The 22,050-nt window shown below is 42.8% G+C and overlaps 1 long non-coding RNA gene across 1 annotated transcript in view; it reads left to right on the top strand.

Annotated features, from left to right (window-relative positions):
• Nucleotides 1-20,656, top strand: part of LOC150047428 (uncharacterized) — a 220,092-nt gene extending 199,436 nt beyond the window's left edge. The window contains exon 6 of the long non-coding RNA XR_016539436.1: nt 20,626-20,656. This is a non-coding gene — a long non-coding RNA (uncharacterized LOC150047428). The remainder of the gene's footprint in view (nt 1-20,625) is intronic.
• The last annotated feature ends 1,394 nt before the right edge of the window (nt 20,657-22,050 follow it).

Here is a 22,050-nt window from a genome sequence, read left to right as displayed (position 1 = left end):
AGTCCTTGCTGTCTTCTGACTGAGAGATGTCATTGGCTGCCCAATAACAATGATTGAGCCACCAGGGTGACACAGGCCACTGTGCCCCAGCATGGTTCAAGATGATTTGTGGGTGCCATTCCTGAAAAGGAGGCTCCCAGGAGCATGCTCAAGATTAGGAGCAAGAGGGGGGTGGTGAAAAGGAGCTGGCTCAGAGCCAGGAACTTTTGGGGTGGAGGGAAGGGAAACGTTCTCTTTCATCCTAGACTATACTCACATTTTCCCCCACCCAAGGGTCTCCTACCCGGATGGTTCAGGAATGCCTTTCTCCAGCCTCCGCCTTCTTCATTGGAAGACTCTGGGGACACCTCTGGGGAGAAGCCTCTCCCGGCACCTGTGCTGGAAAAGCTCCTGGTATCCCAACCCTGGCTGCCATGTCTCTGTCCCTGGCTTTCTCTTGTGCCAGCACTTCTCCCACAGGAAATTAACCTGTGGTGTTTACTCAGTGCTTACTCAGTATTTGCGCAGTCTTCCCTCTGGAAATCTAGATCCTTGAGAGGAAGGGTTCCCCCATCCTTGAGAGGAAAATGACTACCCAGATTCTGGTCAGCATTCCCTCTTTGGTCCCCACCTCCAGTCTCAGTGTCCAGCTGCTTTGTGGTAGATAGCTAAGAAATGAGTGGACTGAATTCTGTGCTAACTGAAGAGTCAGTCCCTGAATCCTTCTTCCAGGGACCTTTGGGGCGGGGGCGGTTCTGAGGCTTCCTGATTCTGTTCTGAGGCTCTGATTGGTTGTACTTTTAGCTCCTTGGCAAAAGGATCAATGATCTATAAACAAATACATAGAGCTGTTAAAGCTCCTGCCATTTAGAGGATCCTCGTGGTGAATCCTTTCTGTAAATGGAAGAACTATCCAGTATATCTCCCTGAAGATAGGGATTTTCTTGTTACCGAAGCCGCATGGCTGTATCTGCCCTATTTATGTGACCCTCAACTGGCAGGCCTCTCCTGTGTTTTCTTTCATGCAATCATTCCATCTAGTCACTCATCATGCTTTTACTGAACACCCACTACGTGCCACAGAGATGAAGCAGATGGCCTCTGCTGCAGGGTGAGCCAGCAGAGGAAAAGGATTTGATGACTGAGGCCAATCTTCCTACTTAGGCCTCTTGGCATACTTGGAATGACAGACAGAAACCACCATACCCAGCTTTATTGGTTGAAAATGAGTCATAAAGTCTTTGACCAGACTGGGCTAAAACTACAATCCTCCCGATTTCCACTTCCTGAGCAACTATGAAATGAACTACTACCCCTGGCTATAAAGTGTATTTCTTATGATGAGTTGCCATACTTGAGATGACATACTCTTCAAAGCATAGTTTTGTTTTGTTTTTTTTTGCAGAAAGGTAGAAGTGTATTGAAGCTAGGAAGCTGGAGCTGAACCAGTTCTGGCCTGAGTCACAGCCTTGACCTTGTGCTTTTAGCTTAAATAGGGTCTTACTCTAAGTTTGCTTGGGCCAGCATCAGACTGCAACCCTCCCTTAACTTCACTTCCTGTGTGCAAGCATAGAACCATCGCTATATCTGGTTTGTTTTTGGAACTGAGTCTCACTAATTTTTGTGCAGGCTGGCTTTGAACTGTGATCCTTCCATTTCTGCCTCTTAAGAATGGGCCACGGTTGAATGGCAATGACAGCTGATTCTCCAGGTTCAGACTTGCCAGTGAAGGAAGCGACGGCTTGGAGACTCTCATAACAAGAAAAATCATTACTAATGGGATTATTTTAGGACGTGGACTCTGGTCACAACATCCAGAGATCGTAACACCAAAATAATCAATCAAACACTCTTGTTTTGAGAAAGAAGCAAGGTCTGGCTTAAATTTAGCCCTGTCAAAACAGAAAATCTGCCAACGTAGCTCTTTGGATACTGCCTTGATTTCTTACCAAAGCCTCATTTTTTAGCACCTGATGAGAATAGCGAGATGAGTGTATACCTTCTCCCTCCGTGGGAATTTTCTCATTGTAAAATCCTTATTGCCCTCCCGCCACCCCCTCCTATCCATCATTCTTCTGTCTGTTCCATCACTGAGCTGCCTGTGTGTAGTACATGAGCTAGGGTTTAGCTGCAAGGTGAAAAATAAAGAGCAAGTTGGGTGCTGGTGGCTCCCACCTGTAATCTTAGCTACTCAGCAGGCTGAGGTCAGAGGATTGCAGTTCAAAGCCAGCGCAGGCAGGAAAGTCGGTGAGACTCCGTATCTCCAATAAATTACCAAAAAAGCCAGAAGAGGAGATGAGACTCACGTAGTGGAGCAAAGAGCAAAAGAACCTCAGGAATAGTGTCTAGGCACTGAGTTCAAGCTCAGGGATGGACAAATAGAAAGGAAGGAAGAAAGAAAAAGGAACGAAGGAAGGAAGGAAGGAAGGAAGGAAGGAAGGAAGGAAGGAAGGAGGGAGGCATTAGGTCTTAGTTCTACCCTGTGTGACAGAGACCAGTAATCCATCTGAACATGCATTTCCATTTCCCCCTAAGCAAGCAAAGAGGCTGTCTCCTAGCTTCCTTTTAGCAGATGAAAAGTAGAGGTGGAAGCACCGCAAGGATGGCCTGTTCAATCCAGACTCATATTTGCAGGGAAGGAATCGACGAAGCCACACATTGAAAGTGGTAGTGATGTGGTGGAATGAAGCCTCAAATGACTGACGACATGAACAGAGACCTTTTCTCCACCCCTCCACAGGCCCAGCTTGCTGAACCTGATGATGCATATTGTGTTAACCCTGAGTGTCTTTATGTCCACTTGAGTCATCCTTGTCCCTGCATGCTCGACCCTAGGTGACCACCAGATAGCATACACATTTACAGTCTTCCTTCACAGCTAAAATGAGTTGGTGACTTTTATCTTCTCTCTTCATGGAACCCTAGCTTAGTGGTTTGAGAATAAGTGTCTTTCATCCTGTTTTCATTTCTTAACTTCTTTTCACTATCATTGAGGAGCAAGCTGTAGCAAGCTAGCTCCAGGAAGTCCAGAGCCATGACAGGATCCAGCAGAGACTCAGTAAATGTGTCTGAACTGATTGCTGATTCTGCCTTAAGAAATGATTTCTCCTCACCATTGGAAGCCCTCAATTTAATTGACAATGGAGATGAGTCAAACATTGGTGCAAGTCCCCAGTGATTGCAAATAATAATAACAGCTACGGAGCCTAGAACAGTGCAAGATGCCAGCCCCGGGACTTGGCATTCCACGAACAGCAATGTGAATCTCACCACCCTACCAAGGTAGATATTTGGTTTATCATTTGAGTGATTCTGAAACCGAGCCTGGAAATAGATGCAGGACTTTCTAAGGTTACACAGCCATACCGAGTCTGATGGGTCAGAATCTAGAGCCTACGCCTCATCCAAGTACATGCTGGTCCTGTTGCTCATTTTACTTCTGCATCCTACTCTTCCTCCCCTCTCTGTTCTTTCCATTTCCTTCCCTTTCTCCTCTTCTCTCCTCTCCTTTTCTCCCAATTTCTCTCCTCTCCTTACAATTCCTTTCCTTACTTTCCTTCTCTCCTTTTTTTCTACTTCTCTTTTCTTTTTCTCTTTCTCCCTTGTTCTTTCTTTTTCTTTCTTTCTTTACCCACCTGTCCTCTCTCTTCTTTTCCCCCTTCCCCTTTCATTTTGGTTTTGCTGGTCCTGTTAACCGACTGAGTTCCTTGGCTGCACCAGGTGCTCTTAGTCTTAACAAAGGAAGTAGAACTCAGTCCATTCGGTGGCAGTAGCTTGCATCCCCGCCAGATGGGCACTGAGCATTATAGATATATTTACATAGTCCCTCAAACACATAACCCAGCCGTGTTCACTGTTAAAGGAAGAACGACAGCAAAACCGTCGCCTGACACCTCATTTGAATTCATCTAGTTTAAAGGTTTAACCAGTCTAGGAGAGGAAGACTCCTATTAGGGCTTACAAGATCTTGAGCAAATGATCTCTCCTCTCCATGCCTCAGCTTACACGTGCAGAAGGTGAAGGGGTGGTAGGGAGCTTTTCAACTTGACGCATCCATGAGCTTCCATGCTGGCTGGCATTGGATGACAGACAGGACGACAGAGGGCTTAGTCATTACCCTGCTAAACGTAGGAAGATTATTTTTTTTATTTATAGACTAGACTACACAAGCCAGAAAAGTAGGGTAGCTTCAAAGTTGAGGTTTTTTGAATTTTCATTTTTGTTGCCTTTGGTAGGATATAAAAAGAGCCTTGTATTAGGTATGGACCTTGGCTAATGGTCTTCTGTCTTACATTGCAAATCAATTACTTATTAGATTTTATTACTACTGAAAAAGAAAAATGTATTACTTTTTTTAGCCCTTTCCTTATTGATTCTAAGAGTATAGGACTAGTTCTTTAAACAAAACAATGATTGTATTTATTTGCTCATTACAGAAGACTGCATCACATTGTAGAACATTCCAACAGGGAAAAAAAGCAGAATGAAATAAAGAGCTAACCATACAATTGAGCAACAGTCAGTGTTTAAGGATTCTTCTTACATTGCTTCTGCATAGTTTTATACTAAGTATTATATTTGCACTAAAAAACAATTTCATTCTCATTTACCATGTTCCTCTATAAACTTTGTAATGATTTTTTTTTTCTGGTACTAGGGCTTGAACTCAAGGCCTGGGTGCTATCCTTGAGTTTTTCCTTTTCTTCCTTTTTTTCTTCTTTTTGGTCATGATAACACTCTACCACTTGAGCCACAGTTCCACTTTCTTTTTTTTTAAAATATATAGTTAATTAGAGACAAGAATTTCATGGGTTTTCCTGCCCAGGCTGGCCGCAAATCATGATCCTCAGATTTTAGCCTCCTGACTAGCTAGAATAAATAGGCAGAACCCACCAATGTTTGTCCATATGACTTTTAATGGTAAAATCAGCTCCCTAGAGGATGGGAGGTGGTCTGAATATGGTGTACTTGTCCACATTTCCATTCTACCTGTGAGGAAGGCACAATGAACATGGGAGGTTGTACCTAGGCTGTGTGGAGATTGACCCTGTCATTTCCCTGCAATATGCCCTCTGTCTCCATGTCCTCAGCCACGAGTCCTTGGCCTGCATCCTACTAAGTGGTCACGAGGACACATAGTGCACATCTAGAAGGCTCAGCAGTATCTGCATGCTTGCTGAGTTCACTGATACTAGCGGTGGCTATTACATAGCCTGCATTCCAATCAAGTGACTAATTTGGTTGTTATAAACATCCCACAGGAAACACACATGGACTATCAGGCTGTGTCACCTCCCATCTGTGGGCCTCCTTCCTCATTTGCAAAGTGAGGTGGTCAGACCTTAAGGCATGACCTCAGAGGCCCCTCTGACCCCCACCTTCTCAGTTACCAGTAACACAGCTGCTAATGACACAGCTGGGGACAACAGAGCCACTGCAGGGCATTGACCCTGAGCAGCTCCCAGCCTTGCTCAGGAACAAAGCAACCTGCCAGGGCTTGGCGCTTGGGCACATGAGTTCTTTTTTCCATCCACAGAAACACTTGACATATGTCCTATGGCCTTCCTTCCAAAGGCTGCTCCTGGCAGAGTGTGCGCCCCTCAGAGCTCCATATTTCAAGTGGGTTCAGCCACCACCATGCTATTTATCCATTTCACATTTTTAATGTCACTTTGCTGCTGTGATCATTTTCCTATGTGGTCATTAAGGGGAGATAAATTGAAGTGTGAATTTCTGTAGAACAGGCATTTGTCAGTCCCTAAGGGACAGAGAGACTTTCTTCCCACTCTGGGCACTGCCTGCTTATGCTATTCTGCAGACTCTCCAAGGACAGTTTTTAACTAAAAAGAAGAAAATTCTTCAGGCACCAGGGTCACTGCATGTGTCGTCTCCCTGGTACATGCTCTGTTACCCTGACATGCAGAGCCCCAAAGGGATCCAACTGATCCCTCCCCTCCCCCCTCCCCCCCCCCGGGATCACAGGTGCCACCAGGGGAAGCAGGTGCTGGCATTAGCATAGAACTGACAGCCAAAGCCTCCCTCTCCCTCCCCCCTTCTATAGCTGGCCTTCCCTTCTCAGGGAAGCTATGTGGAGCTGGTCCTCCAGTGCAGAGGCTGGGGGGAGGGGAAGGGTACACTACTGCATTTGGAGGAAACACAAGTGGAGAGGGGGCACTGGCCCTCACAAGCACCTGCAGAGAGACAACATACTGCCTGATGTCCACCGTACAGATTATGCATTCATATTACCTGGATAAGATGAAGGCTTGAACCCTGTGTGATCGAAGGTAGGTGAATTAACCTCTCTCTGTCTCAGAGTAGGAATCAGGCAAATCTCTTGGGAAACTCTTTGCCCATGAGTTAGCACATGGAAAATAGAGAATATGCTGAGTATACTCTGAATGCACAATACATAGCAGCCCATACCCTGTGCAGCCAAAGCTTGTGTGCTAAATAGACGGATTGGACAAGGTCATTGTGCAAGGGGTTTCAGTGGCAGTGCAAAGGGCTTGGCCTTTGCAGTTAGGCTCGCCTTTGTATGTCTTTGCTGGAGCTCATCTCCAGTGTGTGTTGTTGCTGGGTATCTCACAGCCTCTGTGTCTACCCTAGAAGCTGACTGAGAGGACAAAATGGAAGGAGGCACCTAATGGGTCTCATACAGTGCCTGGCAGGTCACCAGCTCGCTTGTGATCCTGTGAACTCTGGATCAGGTCCAACTTCACCTAAGCCATTTCACACCAAGGGTTTCCAGTCCGGCACTCTTCCTATGATTGTTCCTGCGATGTTTACTTTAGGCAGCCAGCCTGGGGTCATCAAAGCACTTGAACAGCCTGTTTTCCTCCAGCATCTCCCTCCTGCTGGAGAGAGGCTGGCTGCCCACCAGTGCATTGAGTAGGTTTCTGGGTCACAGAGCAGGTTGTTGCGGTTTGTTTCTTTACTCTATCCTACAGCAGCTCAGCCTGTCTCTTCCTACCGTGGAAAGACAAAATCCGTTCTCTTAAGATCAGGGCTGTTCCTTGCCTTTCTCCCCTCCTCCCCTCCGTGGAGGGCATTGTGGAAACATCTCTCTTTTCTGGGACTGTTTCTTCCAGTAACTTCCTTACTGCACTTTGTTGTCTCTTCTTATCCCTGGACCCTGCTGCCCCTCATCCCAGAATGTCCTCCATCATCCCTGACCTTCGTGGCCCTGCTCAGCCTAGCCCAAGTCCCATCTTCCTGACAAAAATACCCAGATCTCTCCAGGGTCCAGAGAGAGTGCTTGAAATTTCAAAATTTACTGCCCCTTGCTTTCCAGACCTCGGGAAGCTCACTGTATGTGGCTTCTCTGGTCCTCTGATTTGCAAACTGCTTAAGGGAAGACATAGAATCTCCTAGCTAAAAGGTCTGTTGACATTAAGCTCTTAGTTGACATACTAAGAACTCCCATCCGTGGGGCAAGGCTAGGCTTTGTGAATATACAAAACTATATATGTAAGCATCGATCTATTATCCCAGTCTACCGTGTTATCTAGATCTGATTTTGGTCATTCTAACATTTCCTGGCTCATTTTCTCCCCGAACATAAGGAAGTTCAGACAGAAAAGACTTTGACCAAACCAATCAGCTGGAAAGAAAGGAGGCCAGGTCTCACAATTCAAGCATATTTCTCAAATCTATGCATTAGCCACGTAGTCTCTAAACTTTCTGATGTTTCTAACTTCTTTAGAAAAGACATGTTTCTTTGCTTGTCATTTATGAAGTTTATGCATCTCTCATAGTATTAATATATATTATGTACATTATAAAGCACCACAGAGAAAAATAGGAATTCAAGGATAAGATTGCAATCACAGATTGCAGTCTCTAAATATCATTTTCCACAAAAAAAGAGAAGCAGATTTTGGACACATGTCTAATTTTTAGACTTGGAAGTAAATCCTAAACATCTTGACATGTCATAAATCAGTACTATCAGTTAGTACTGGGTCATGTCAAAGGATTCAGAAGCCAGCCCCAAAAGGTTTTCACTGAACAAAAATAGAACATTTAAGAACCACTGTTTATTAAACCATATTTTATGTGCTTGACTCATAGAATTACAATACCGAAACTAATACAAAAGAAATTGCTATAGTATTGGAGCCTACTAGGTAAGTAGCCCATTGTTTTTGAGAACTGATAAGGAAAAAGCAGCATTTCTTCTGCCTTTCCTGTAAGAACAGTGCCGAGGGTTAGCAATGAAGTGAGAGAGAGGATCCTTGCATGGAACTATAACAGCTGATAAATAATGTCATGTGGACAGAATCAGTGTATTTTGTAACTGCTAGGGAATTAAGAAATGTGGTAATAATCATTGCAGATTACTACCCTCACAAATACAGAGACAAGAAGGTATGAGATGCCCTCTGTAGGGGTTCTCAACCACCCCTAGAAAGTATTTTTGTCAAAATCATTCCATATGAACCTCTTTCAGTCTTGTGAGTTCCCATTTTCAGGGAATATAAGAGACAGGCATGAATGATAAGCATCAACACAGAACAGAGCCTGTAATATTCAGCCTGTTGAAGATTAGCCAAGAAAAACCAGTTATTCCACCAAGAAAAGTTGCAAAAGTAGAGACTGAGACACTTAATAATAGATTAAGAGAGACTTGCAGGATGTGCAAATAGGTATCCATAGCCATGTAAGGAACTCAGATCCCAATCCAACCAGTAAAATAATTTCTAGGACAATGAAGAAATGGGAACAGTGATTGGCTATTCAGTTATATGGAGGGATCAACGCAGATCTGTTGAGGTGTGCTGATGTGGCTAAGGTTTTCAAAAGAGGACTTTTTTTTAGATCCATATGAAATATTTACGGACATACTGAGATGGTGTCTTGGTTTTGCTTCATATAATGTGGAGGTAGAGAGAGGCACAGAGAGGTGAGTGAATGGTGTTTTTAAAAACAAAATTAAACACAACAACAACAAACTTAAGCTTAAACCAGGCCATGGTGGCCCACACCTATAATCCTATCTACTCAGGAGGCTGAGATCTGAGGATCATGGTTTGAAGCCAGCTCAGGCAGAAAAGCCCATGAGACTCTTCTCTCCAATAAACTACTCAGAAAAAGCCTGAAGTGGTGCTGTAGCTCAGGACAAAGAGGCTCAGGGATACTGCCCAAACTCCAAGTTCAAGTCCCAGGACCAGCAACGACAAAAACTTGGCCACGAGTTGAAAATATTTGAAGTTGAGAATACATGGGAAATTCACTCGAGTATACACAGATTTGCACATATATTAAGGAATCTACACACATTTTAATTTGTTCCTTACCCAGTCAATGGTTGGAAGTGTGGTGTGACAGCCTTCATGGGAAATGCTGTTCCGGTCTTGGCATTACTATCAACCTGGGGCCCTTGTGAGACACGACATCAGAAAGGTCTTTTCCACCCAGGATGGACTTTCCACCCCATGAAGGCCTTCCAAAATAAATGCTACATAGCCCGCCCTGTTAAACCAGCAGCTGCTAAAACCTGGTCATGAGGAAGTCCTTCAGACAGTGCCTTCCCTGTCCTACTGTAGAGTAATGGAAGGAATCTGCTTTTCATAATCCTTTTTAGAAGGAAAGACTCACAATGTTTAAAGTAGGAAAAAGAAATCAGGTGTTAAGCGGGGAGTGGGGAGTCAAGAGACTTCCTTCTTTAAGATGTAACAGCCCACAGCCCTGCCAACTTCCTCAGGCTGTGAAATAATGCTGCCGGCAATGACATTGGGGTGTTCTGTCACATCTCTGTAAACTTTCTCTCCCCTGGGCAATATTTTACAGTGGCTGCTTCTATGGCCCATTGACGCAGCCATAATTTATTATGTGTTTACATGTTTCACTTACTCAGCTGAGGTGGAAGTGTAGTGATGTGTTATTATGGAGTGCATCCAGTGCGCACGTGTGTGTGTGTGTGTGTGTGTGTGTGTGTGTGTGTGTGTTCATTCAAAGACTCAAGGATTGCTGACAAGTTCTGAATATTCAACTTTTCAACTTGTCATAGTCTGCAGGAGCCTCTTTGGGCTCTTGGTTTAGATCAAATGTGTCCTCTATTCCCATAGTCCCTTCTCTGAGAAGCAGAACAATCCCAGGGGAAGGCAAGTACCCAAGGACCAGAAGCTTTTTATTCTTGCTTTGATTTATTTTCTAATCTCTCCCATTTCTGGAGGAGTCCATAACACCAGGTGATGGAGCCTACAGAAGAAATAAGGTAGGGATGGGGGGGAGTTCTCATTTCCTATCTTTTAGCTCTCCACAGGAAAACCAGAGGGGTCAAGGATTTGTGTTTGTTCAAATGGCAGGACCAAACCCCATACCAGGGCCAGACCCATGACCGGCAGGGAGCAGCCATTCCCCCCTCAGTCTCTCAGGACTCTTTGACAGTGACGTCACTACAACTAAGGGTCTCCATCACCAAAGGAAAGAAATAATGGCATTTCCTGCAGAGGCTGCATCTGAAATACATTTTTTTTTTAATAGTCAGAAAAGGCTGGGGTATAGCGCAGCCATAGAGCATATGCTTTGCAGTTGTAAGACTATGAGTTCAATGTCACACAGCAAATGATAGATGGATAGATAAACATATACATAGATAAGTAGATAGATAGATAGATAGACAGATACATAGATAAATGATAGAAGTGAGTTCAGAAAAATGACTGGCAAGTGATAAGATGCCATAGATATTTCCAACAGGGGCAGTGATGTAGCTAGGGTTGCTTGCCTAGCACACACCAAACACTGGGTTTTATCCAGTGCCACTAAATAAATAAACGGGCTGTTGCCACTACTAGCTATCTGCTCAAAGCATTGTGTTCATAAAAGCGTTGGGACCTTGAAACAATAAAAGTGGTGTTTTTGCAGTAATCAAAATATAATAGAAATAAAATCATTGGTGATCTCCTAGGCCCTATTTGAAATCTTTTATGTGTCTTAACCCATTTAGTCCACACAACCAGCGTGGGTGGCAGAGGAAATCGGGAGGTGTCCGAAAAAGAATGAGGTCTCCTGAGGTCTCGACCCACTGTGCCCTCTTTCCTGTCCTCATTCAGGGAGCAGGCTTCACCTCCACCTCTGCGGTGCCAGGTGGGATTAGCAATTTGCCAAAGCCCCTGCTGGGGAGATCCCTGAGGATCTGATCAAGGATGTTGGAAAGAGAACCAGGAGGAGCCTTAAGTAAGAGACCTTGCGCTGAGCTGGCGAGGGCGCAGGCCGAGGGACAGAGGTGGTCGGGAGAGGGCGCCCGAGCGCCCGGATGGCTGCTGACTGTCTGGCTCCCATTCCTGGGGCCCCTAGGACTGGGAAGGGCTAGGAATTTAATCCTCAGCATTCCAGCCAGGGTTCCTATGACATAATAAAGCCCTGGGAAGGATCTCTAGTGACTGGTCAGCAGAACCCCCAGAGAGACCTTCTATAGATAGCCAGGGCGTGTCTGGGGCTAGGTCCCTCTCAGCAGAGGAAAGTTCTTTCATGCCTGGTCTGTGGAACAGGTGGACTGGGTGTGGACCAGCCAGGAGCTGACTGTAAGGCTAGGAAGTGTGTGTGTGTGTGTGTGTGTGTGTGTGTGTGTGTGTGTGTGTGTGTGTGTGTGTGTGTAGAGGGAATTCCAACTATGGAGTTTTAGAGAAAATGTTTAGTTATTTGCCCTGGCTGACCCTGCCCCATGACTGCAAGGAGATGTCCCATATACACAGCCTTGGATGCAGGCTCTGGGGAAATTCCTGGGCTCCTGTCAGGCTCTCTGTGGGAAGAGAGACGTGCCCTGAATGTTGGTGCAGGGGATGCTGCAATTGGAGCTGCAGGTTTCTGAGTGTCTCATGGCCAGGAGGCCAGTTGATTATTTTCAGCTATGGAGAGTTGGAATCTGAAATTGTTTACCTTCCAGATTCCAAATGAGCAACATTTCTATCAATAACAATGCATAAAGACCCGCATGATAGCAGAGAACCTATCATTACTAATATGTATATATATATTTTCACCCTGTTTGCTGGTCTAGAGGAATTCTCAGAAGCCATGCATATGTTTTACATAAAATAATAGCTGAGCTGCCAAGGGCTTTCATGATATAATTTCATCATGGGAATCTAGGCTCTTAGGTTTATGCTGCCATTAGAACCCCAAGATAGAATTAATTCATGGAACTGGGACAAGCCCAAGTGCTATTTTGCCTGTTCCTGCTTATACGTGAATACCACTATTCTAATTGCCTGCCCGAACATTGGTGCTAGGAGAGGAGATGGAGACAAGCCTGTCTAATATATATTCATCAGCTTTCGAATAAATCATTAGAGGCTGTAGATGGTTGTTGTTAGAAAATGTACGTTTGCATCAAAAAGCCATGTTGATCTTAGGCTGGGAAGACCTTAGGTTGGAATGTTTTATCTAAACCCCCACTTACTCATAGGTAACATATAGAGATTCCCCCATCAGGCTTTTGGGAAGGATAAAAGCTGTCAGAACTAATGGGATGGATGTGCTGAGTACCTGTGAATGAAGCACTAGAACTATTGATAATTGATTGCTTATTCCTACTCAAGCAAAACAGTAAACAGCTCCCCTGACCCCCTGCGGGTCCAGGAATCTTAGCTACTTCCAGCTAGAAGCTTCTCTTTTTAGCTCCTAAATTCTTCAGATGCTCCACATTCAATGAATTGCATTCTTCCCAGCCCAAGAGAGGGAGCTGTGACAGCCCCCACCCTACCTAGAATCCCACAAGTCCTTCTAAGATTCAGAGCAAGCACAGCTGCCTGCCCATTGTAAACAATTTAGGGAACATGAAACAGAACACATTGCAATTGCACGGGAAGGTCTGAAGAGGGGACTGGCCGTGTCCCTGGTAGATTTGTTATTCTCCGGCAGAAAAACAGAAGTAAGGCTCTGCCTGGGTTGGTTCTGTCCTCCTCCCAGCCTCACCAGGTGAAAAAGCAGGGGGTTCTCAAATAGCCAGTCACTTCCCTGCCCCCCCCCCAAGTTTGTAACAGTGCTACATCACCCAGATGTAGAAGAGATTCCCCTCAGCAGAAAGGATGGCTTCAAAGCTTACCTCCATTCTGCCTCAGTTCTGCGACCTTGAATTACTTCTTCAGTGTTTCTGAACATGTTTATTCTCAGATCTGCAAGAAGAGAATGGAAGCCCCATGGAATATGCCCCTTAGATAGATTTTGCCAAAGGAATTAGAGCTGGATGCCACTTCAGAGAAAAGAGCCTTCTTACAATCCATATCTAAGCAGCTACAGGACCCTCGACTCCAGCAGCAGCCCTGTTATTGGCACTGCTTTTTTCCTAGACAATTATTCATTATTCTTAACTAGCAATAGCAATGGATCTCTTAGTTGAGCGCATTATAGACACCCATTGCTATTGACCAGCAGTGAAAAAGGACATTTTATACGAACAATGATCTTTGAAGGGGGGTTGAAATCTGGTCACCCTATTTCCCTGCTGAGAAACCCAAAAGCAAAACTCGCAAGTCATCTGAGGTAGAGTCTTTTGTGTGTTACCAAGTGACTTAGCTTCTTAATCTACAGCTAAGAGCATGCATCCTCAAGCCTTTTCTACTTATATAGCTTTTTCTTACATATGTTTGCTTTCACTGCAAACCTATATGAGGGAACTGGTCACCATTATTTTTAGGAATTGTGAATGTAGTTGAATTTATTTGCAGGTCAATTCTGTAGCTGTCAAATGCCCACAACAGATCTTTGCAGAGAAAGAACCTTAGCTACAGAGGAAAATAAATGGAGACTTGCTTGCGTTTGCCTCTAACTCATATACCATGCCTGTTAAGTCCTGTGTAATTTCCCATAGCACCTAGGCTAGTTCTTATGCGTGATTGGCTTTCTAGAAATAGTATAGTCTAATTTCAGGTTTAGGAAGGGACCCAGAGGCACAAAAACTGGAGGAGAAGGGGCTGCAGAAAATGAATTCTTCTTTTAGCAACCTGTTGTTTGCAATTGACACACCCCAGAGGGTTAAGTATATAGTTTACAGTAAATTATTCAGAGAAAGTATCAATATAAAAGATGCTGCATAACAGAGCCCCAGGGTTGATAAGCACTCTGTTGGACTGTAATCATCACAGAGGCTGAGCCTGTACTTGGCCTGCTTTGTGTCATTCTCGGCACCAGATATAGACTCCAAAGCAAATGCAGTTAGATGTTGATGATGATTCTGGAAAAAATACCCCACTGGGCTGGGATTGCCTCCACATTTATCATAAACCAATGTGCCATTTTTGTAAGTCTCTTGGCTCTGTTGGGCTTCAATGATATAGGCTATTGTTCCTCCTAAACATTTTAACCATTTAAAAATAATTTCTTTTGGCAATAGTAGGGTTTGAATTTGAACCCTGCCCTTGCTGGGCAGATAGTACCACTGGATTCACCATGTCCCCAGCTCTTCCTGCTTTATTTTTCAGGTACAGTCTTGCTTCAGCCTTGGGCCAGCCTTGGACCACAACCAGCTTATTTTACTTTCTGTCTAGCTGGGAATACAGATATACACTAATAAACCTGAGACAGAAGCTTGCTATTTTTTCCCTGGGCTGGCTTTAAGCCTTTCTCTGCCTCTTGCACAGTGAAGTCTGGCCCCTAAAAGAAAAACAAAGTTCTTAAGCCATGTAATGGGCTTACAGCTGTGATCTCAGCACTAGAGAAGCTGAGGCAGGACAATTCTGAGTAAGTTTCAGGTTATCTTGAACTACATATTGAGACTATCTAAGAAAACAAAATTATTGGCTACACTTGCAAGTTGAGACTTTGCATATGAGGATCCCAACTGAAAGAACCTTCATCTCATGTGACATCTTCTCTATTGACTTTTTCTGAATGACTTAATTTCCTAATCCTGCCATCTCATTTGTTTCAACATTATTGAGTGCTTACTGTGTGTGTCAGATACTACTAGGAATTAGAGATATTATTTGCAAGAAAACTCAAAGAAAATTCATGAAACTGATAGTTACTGGGAGAGACAGACATAAAACAAATGGCCATACAAATAAAAACACACTCATAAAGTTATTTAAGTACTCTGAAGGAAAATAGCGATCTATAGAAATCTAATTAGGGGCAGAGGAGCAGAGAGAAGGCCCGTGGTTATATATATTTTTAATGTTCTTAGAGAAACCACATAATGATAGTTACTGTCAATAGAACAATGCTTTAAAATTATTTGTACTTGTTAATCACCACCATATCTCTGTACATGGGAAAATGGGATTTTCATGTGCTTGAGACAGCTTATTATTTAGTCTAGGACTTCTGGATGCTTTATTTACTCAGACATTGAACACCTTCCAATCTTTAGCCTCTCAAGAAATGAGGGCCACTTAGCCAGAATCTTCTTCATCTTCTGTTGTCTCTAGTGGCAACTTGTAGGGATCCTGCAGAGATCTAAAAGGAAAAAGCTTCTCAGGATTCATTCCTATCAACACCAAACAAAGGCCAGAGCAGCTACCTCCATGAAGACCAATGTGCCATCTCCTGACGACCACAAAAAGTTCTTGACCAGAAGATTCTACTTCGCCCCACCGCTTGGTTTAGATCAGACTGATCTGGTCTGTAACAAACTCACATCCAAAAGCCAACACAAAATTCCCAACTGCCTGGAACAGAAGAGGAGGCCCTCTTCGGCTCTGCCTCCTTCACTCCTGAACTTAATGTTGTCAGTCTCTATTTCATTTTCCAGTGCTCAACTGGGTGATTGCACGTTACATCCCAGAAGAAAACATGTATTTCTTCCATAATGGCCTCCTAGCTATGTAAATCATTCTACATATTTGATTTATGTTTCCAGATTATAGTCTTTAAGACTTTCTGTCAGGCTCCCCATTGGCAGTAAGGCGTTTCAATATTCCAACCCTTTCTGCTTAACCAGGGAGCAATAAATTCAGGCAAGAAGCTAGGACCAGGATGGGAAGGAGCCCCTTGAATAACAGGCAGAACAACTGAAGGGCAGGTGAAGGATGCAGATTTTGCTTGCATCTGCCTGTCATCTCCAGAAGAAGGAGGGACAGGGAGGTTTGGTGTGGGGATGGAGGTCACCCAGTACTGATGTGGAGTGTTCAGTTCCTTCCTGCAGCAGATGTGTAGCGCCTGATGGCCTTTGCATGAGAATGTGCTGGAATGCATTCTTATCAGACAGTCCCAATGGGCCCATCAGTGACCAGTCCAGGAAAGGCATTGCACTGAGGTCATTAAGCCAGGCAAGAGGATGAAATCACCCTGGAAAGAGGCACTCTAAAGCTAAAGAGTTAGAGAAGAAGAGGAGGGGGAGGAGGAGGAAGAGGAAGTTCCCAGGCCAGGACCATCATGGGGTTGCTAGTTGTATTTAACCAGCCCCTATGTGGCAGGATGAACTGTTTTCAGAAAATGCATTGCAAGTGCACGTCAGTCTAGCCACACAGGAGAGTGCGGTCCTCTGGGGAAAGGACTCCCAGCCTTGCAAATGGCTTGAGCTTCCCACAGGTTTTTATCTGAATGCTTCACATTTCTTTTAAATCCACTTGCATTTTCAACATAGTTTTTACAGACAACACTGGCGGGCCTTCCAAATCTGGGCACTGCACACTTGTCTGTCAGGTGGGTGCATTCTGGTTTTATTTAGATCCCTAGATCCCTGCCAAAATCTGAGATCGGATTTGAAGTGATGGCGGACTTGAACATAACTGATGAGGAAGAGCTGGTAGCTCAGGTGAGATAGTGCCACATACTTATCGGTGCTTCACCATCTTGTCCCCTCCATCCTTGCCAAGGCACCTGGGTCAGGCAAACACTTCCTGTTGGATGACCCAAGTTCAAATAGCAGCTCTGCCCACTAATCATGGGTCAATATGAACTGGGTCATTTCCCTTCACTTTTCTGACCTCCTTTCTCTTGCTTTCTTTGGACTATTTCTGTATATTTTGTCATCAGTTTTGGTGTTTTTAATGATGTGATGGTATAACAGGTTTTTAGGACTTATATTCAAGGATTAGCAAAGTGATTCATAAATAGGATTAAATATCAAATAGTCCAAAGGCTTTATAATGTAAAAAGAAAAATAAAACTCATCTCCCTTGGCCTATCCCTCCTTCTCCTAATTTTACTTTCCACAGATGACAGTTTCTGTTTTTAGTTCTCCTTGTAATCTCTCAATGATATGTTTACCGGACTGCGTCATGACAACAACTTTAGTAGACATTATGTAGCCACTCTCATCCAAGGTAGATGTTATTTCCATTCAGGTCCCTCACTCTGCAGGTTGAAGGCTTTAATCTATTTTGGTTTCTTGGTGGTGGCTGTGACTATAAAGAACAATCTAATCAACAATGAATGCTACTTTTGACTTCTTATTCTGTAAGATAGAAGCATAATTTCTTCCACCTCTTTTCCCTTAGCCTTAAAAGTACTGTCTATTCTTTAACCACAATTAAGCTTTCTCTGTTTTGTTTATGGCTTGGTTCTAAAAACTAAAAACCAAGACAGTGTTTAGATCATGTCTGTGCATATGTTGTGAATCACAAAGTAGGGTGCCATGATTATACTTCTTCTTTTTAGGGGCAATGTCAGGACCTGAGAGACACTCAAAGCAAAATGTCTCTGGAATCAAGAAAGTCATTTTACTTCTCATACTCATTCAGTTGTTCAAAATAAGGCTACCTTTGATTAAGTTTAGTTTCCACTTAGGTTAAACTGATTCTTTTGTTTTTTTGAGTTTCTGATTGCTTTCATTTTTCTTCTCAAAAAGAAGAAATATGCATGCCTTCATTATCAAACCAGCTTTTAGGCCGACAGTCCATTGATACTGTTTCAATTTGAAAAATCACTTGCTAAGTCAGCTGAAAACGGACATCCAAGCATTCTTATCATCTCTCTTTTTTTTTTTTTTTTTGCCAGTCCTGGGCTTGAGCTCAGGGCCTGAGCACTGTCTTTGGACTTTCTCAAGGCTAGAGCTCTACCACTTGAGCCTCAGCACCACTTCTGGCTTTTTTCTATATATGTGGTACCGAGGAAACGAACCTGGGTCTTCATGCATGCTAGGCAAGCACTTTAACCACTAGGCCAAACTCCCGGCCCCCTCTTATCATCCCTTATGTTTAAAAACCTTCCCACAGTGGCTTGAGTCTGTAATTGCCACTATTGAGCAAGCAGAGAGCAGTGGATCTGTTTTAGGCCAGGAAAAAGAGAAAGAAGTTCGAGAGAGTTCATTTCAACAAATGGCCAGGTGTGTTGGCCCCATGCCTATCAGCACCAGCAACAGCAGAGAGTACCACCAGGAGAATTAGCAGTCCAGGAAGGTTGAAAAAGAAAGTTAAGACCCTACCTTGAAAACAACCAAGGTAAAAAGGAGCTAGTGTGTGACTCAGATGGTAGAGGATCTGCCTTGCAAGTGAGAAGCCCTGAGTTTGATCCCTAGTACTGCCTGAATCCATTCACTCAAATATCTTCTTCTGTGGGTAAATATAGGAGTAAACATTCATCTTTAAGCAGGTGGAACTGATTTTTGTTACCTTTTTGTCACCTTTAAATACTTGACACAGAATTCTACTTTCAGAAATAATTGGTTCTCAGAGCTTTCAATGACAGTGCTGAATTTTGTCATCTGTGGTTGTAGAGTGGAAATGAGATACTCATCTGATATCTTGCCTTTTCAGGGGATTTTTTTTTCTCTTTGGAATCTTGTATTATCGCTGGGGTTCTAAAATTCCACAGTGAACATGCCTTAGCAAAAAAAAAAATCCCTTTTTGTGTTTTGCTGGAAACTTAGTAGCCCTTGTGCTTTGAAAGCAGTAGGCTCTTTTTTCTACTCTATTCCCTCTGGTTTTCATTTTATTTTTTTTTTTTTTTTGCCAGTTCTGGGCTTGAGCTCAGGGCCTGAGCACTGTCCTTGGATTTTCTCAAGGCTAGAGCTCTACCACTTGAGCCTCAACACCACTTCCAGCTTTTTTCTATGTATGTGGTACAGAGGAATTGAACCTGGTCTTCGTGCATGCAAGGCAAGCACTCTACCACTAGGCCAAACTCCCAGCTCTGGTTTTCATTATTTTTCGGTTGGACCTCTTAACAGTCAATACCAGAATTTATCAGTGCATCTGTTCTTTGTATTTTCCATCTTCTTCTGTTTTTCCTGTGTGCTGATTTTCCTCAACCCTATCTTCCATCATTTTCTATTAAATTTGAACTTTGTAATCATTTCTTTTTATTCTTGAGAATTTTTTTCTTGACTTCTGATTCCCCCCTTTATCTCCCTACTCCCTCCCTTTCTTCCTCCTTCCTTCTTCCTCTCCTTTGGATTTGCTAAGAATTCCTTTTAACACACTGTTCTTTTTTTTTCTTTTTTTTGCCAGTCCTGGGCTTGAGCTCAGGGCCTGAGCACTGTCCTTGGGCTTTCCTCAAGGCTAGTGTTCTACCCTGAGCCACCGCACACTTCTAGCTTTTTCTATGAATGTGGTACCGAGGAATTGAACCTGGGTCTTCGTGCATGCTAGACAGGCACTCTACCACTAGGCCAAACTCCCAGCCCTAACACACTGTTTCTATTATCTCTTACTCTGTTAGAAAAGTCCAGGGGAGCAGCAGTCACTAAGAGGTTGAGTATGTCACTGTACTTTCAACATGGCAAAGTGCAGCTTCTCATTAAGACTCACCTATAACCCCTATGGGCGTGTGGGAAGTAATGCTTGATCACAGAGTTCCTCTAGGGCAGGGAGAAAAGCCTATTTGAAATTTCTCAAAAGAATGAAAAGTCAGCTTCTCTTCTCCTGAATTCTTTAGAGTTAGACCTGGTCTTGGGCTAGAACACAAAGAGCAGTCCACTTGATGAATTTTTGTCTGTTTAGCAGCTGAATGTCCTAAATATCAGCTCTGTTTACAATGTGGATTGTAACAATTGATTCTGACTCCCAAATGCTAAGGTAAATGATAAATCTGTTAATGTCAATAAGGAGAATTAATAGGTATTTTGATTTTTTTTGCTGATAGTTATGCTTTTTAAAATACCCCTTGTGGCAAAATATAATACCTGAAAGTTTGTCAGCACTAAGAGATAAATATAAACTCAAATATCAGCAGTATAAAACTGATCAGTCAGAGCAGAGAAGAGAAAAGGTTCCAAATAGCATAGTCCAAAATGTAGGAATGACAGATTCAAATATAAGATACTAACAGTCACCAAAAAGTAAGGTAGATGAAAGATGTGGGTTTAAAAGATTCTGACAAAATTTAAACAGTGCATTTATTATAGATATTTTTCTATATCTTACTGTTAATCATATAAAGATAATAGCTAAGATTTATTTCTGTGTACCAAGGACTACTTTAATTACATTAATTAGTTTATTGTCTACCACAAATTTAAGATGTTACCTTCAGATATGAAAATTTCAGCCACATTACCCAACCATGTTTCCTCTGAGAAGCTTTCACTTGCTAAGGATTAGAAATATGAAAATATTATATATGTGTATGTTTGATGTCTTCTTTCTTAATTTAATTGACAAAAAATTTTAACATGTAAAGTGGATGTTTTTAAATGTACATTGTGCAATAGCTAAATAAAGCTAATTAACTTGCATATTATTTCACATCTACTCAATAATTTTCAAGAATATATTACTTTTACCTCTCATCATTTCCTACTTCTGCCTCTTATAGAACTGAAGGAAAGAGAGGGGGGAAGGAGAAGGAGGAGGAGAAGAAGAAGAAGAAGGAGGAGGAGGAAGAGGAGGAGGAGGAGGAGGAGGAGGAGGAGGAAGAAGAAGAAGAAGAAGAAGAAGAAGAAGAAGAAGAAGAAGAAGAAGAAGAAGAAGAAGATCATGCCCAACCCTGTTTCTTGAGAGGAGCTATGTCATATAGGGATATAAAAAACATGCACAAACCAGCTTTGCTCTGTTCTTTCCCCCAAAGGACCAGTGTATTCCTACTGGATTATACACCTTTCCCTCCAATCCCTCATCTCTACAATTCTCCATAAAAATGCCCTGGAGTTCTGAGCACCATGAGTTCAGACAAGCAGGTTTAACTTACATGTGATTATCTTTTGGGAAGAAGAGATTTCTGACATTTTGAGAATACTTTCAGATGAGCCATATAAGCTAGAAACAAGAAAAATTTTAAAAAGAAAAAGTTAGGTATGTCACAAATGCATAAGTAAATAGATAATAGTCTATTTTACCACTTCCTACTATAAAACATCCACAAATATATTTCAAAAATTAAAATTTTATCAGGGCAAGAGTGTGGTTCAATGGTAGAGTGCTTACTTGATATGCATGAAGTCCCAGTTTCCATTTCCAGCCCTGCAAAAAAGTACACACAAAAAATGTTGAAAATTTATCCAAGTGTATGCATATAGACACATACAGACCATACATGGCAACGTTCACAGTCAAGGCAGATATAAATATTATATAAATCAGTATTAATTATCATTGCTTGCAAATGACTGTACTTCATATTATACTAGTAAAATAATGTTGTAGTTAGTACCTGTTGCTATTGCAGGGAGTCTCTATGTTTTTGACAACATGAGACTTTCTCCATTCCTTTGGGTCTTCTGAAAGTTCCCAAAAGACATAAAACAGATAGGAAATCCAATTGTATGCTTTCCTCTTGTTCACCAGTCATCTGTTTATAGGGTCTTAGCCAGGTGCCTTGTGATAGATGAGGAATCAATGCAATTCTTTCCTCTTCTACCATAACAAAGCTACATTTGCAGAGTTTCTAAGTCTGGTGGCCACAGGATCAGAAGAAACAAAAAATAGGTGAACTGAAAGAAACAGGAGTGGAGAGAAAGTTGTGTTACAGAGTTGTTGCGTCAGGACAGGAAGTGATAACACAGTCCCTCACACATGACAAACTCTTCTCCAAATTCCAATCACTGGTAGGCATAGACTCCAAAGAACGAAAGACAATAAGGTAGCTGAACTTTCATGGCTATTTGTCTATAACCCTAAAAAGAAATGAGCTGCTACTGCATGTGTAGGGAGCCACTAAACTCCAAGCTGGCTTACAGGGTTCACAACCATGCTTGCTTCCTGATGTTCTGATAAGCCCTACTGTTGGATCTCCCAATATCCT

The sequence above is a fragment of the Megascapheus bottae genome, chromosome 23 (assembly GCF_031878675.1).
Source record: "Megascapheus bottae isolate mThoBot1 chromosome 23, mThoBot2.hap1, whole genome shotgun sequence".
In the NCBI taxonomy this organism is placed as follows: domain Eukaryota; kingdom Metazoa; phylum Chordata; class Mammalia; order Rodentia; family Geomyidae; genus Megascapheus; species Megascapheus bottae.
The sequence above is the reverse complement of the archived record's forward strand: the minus strand, read 5'-3'. Positions and strand labels throughout refer to the sequence as shown.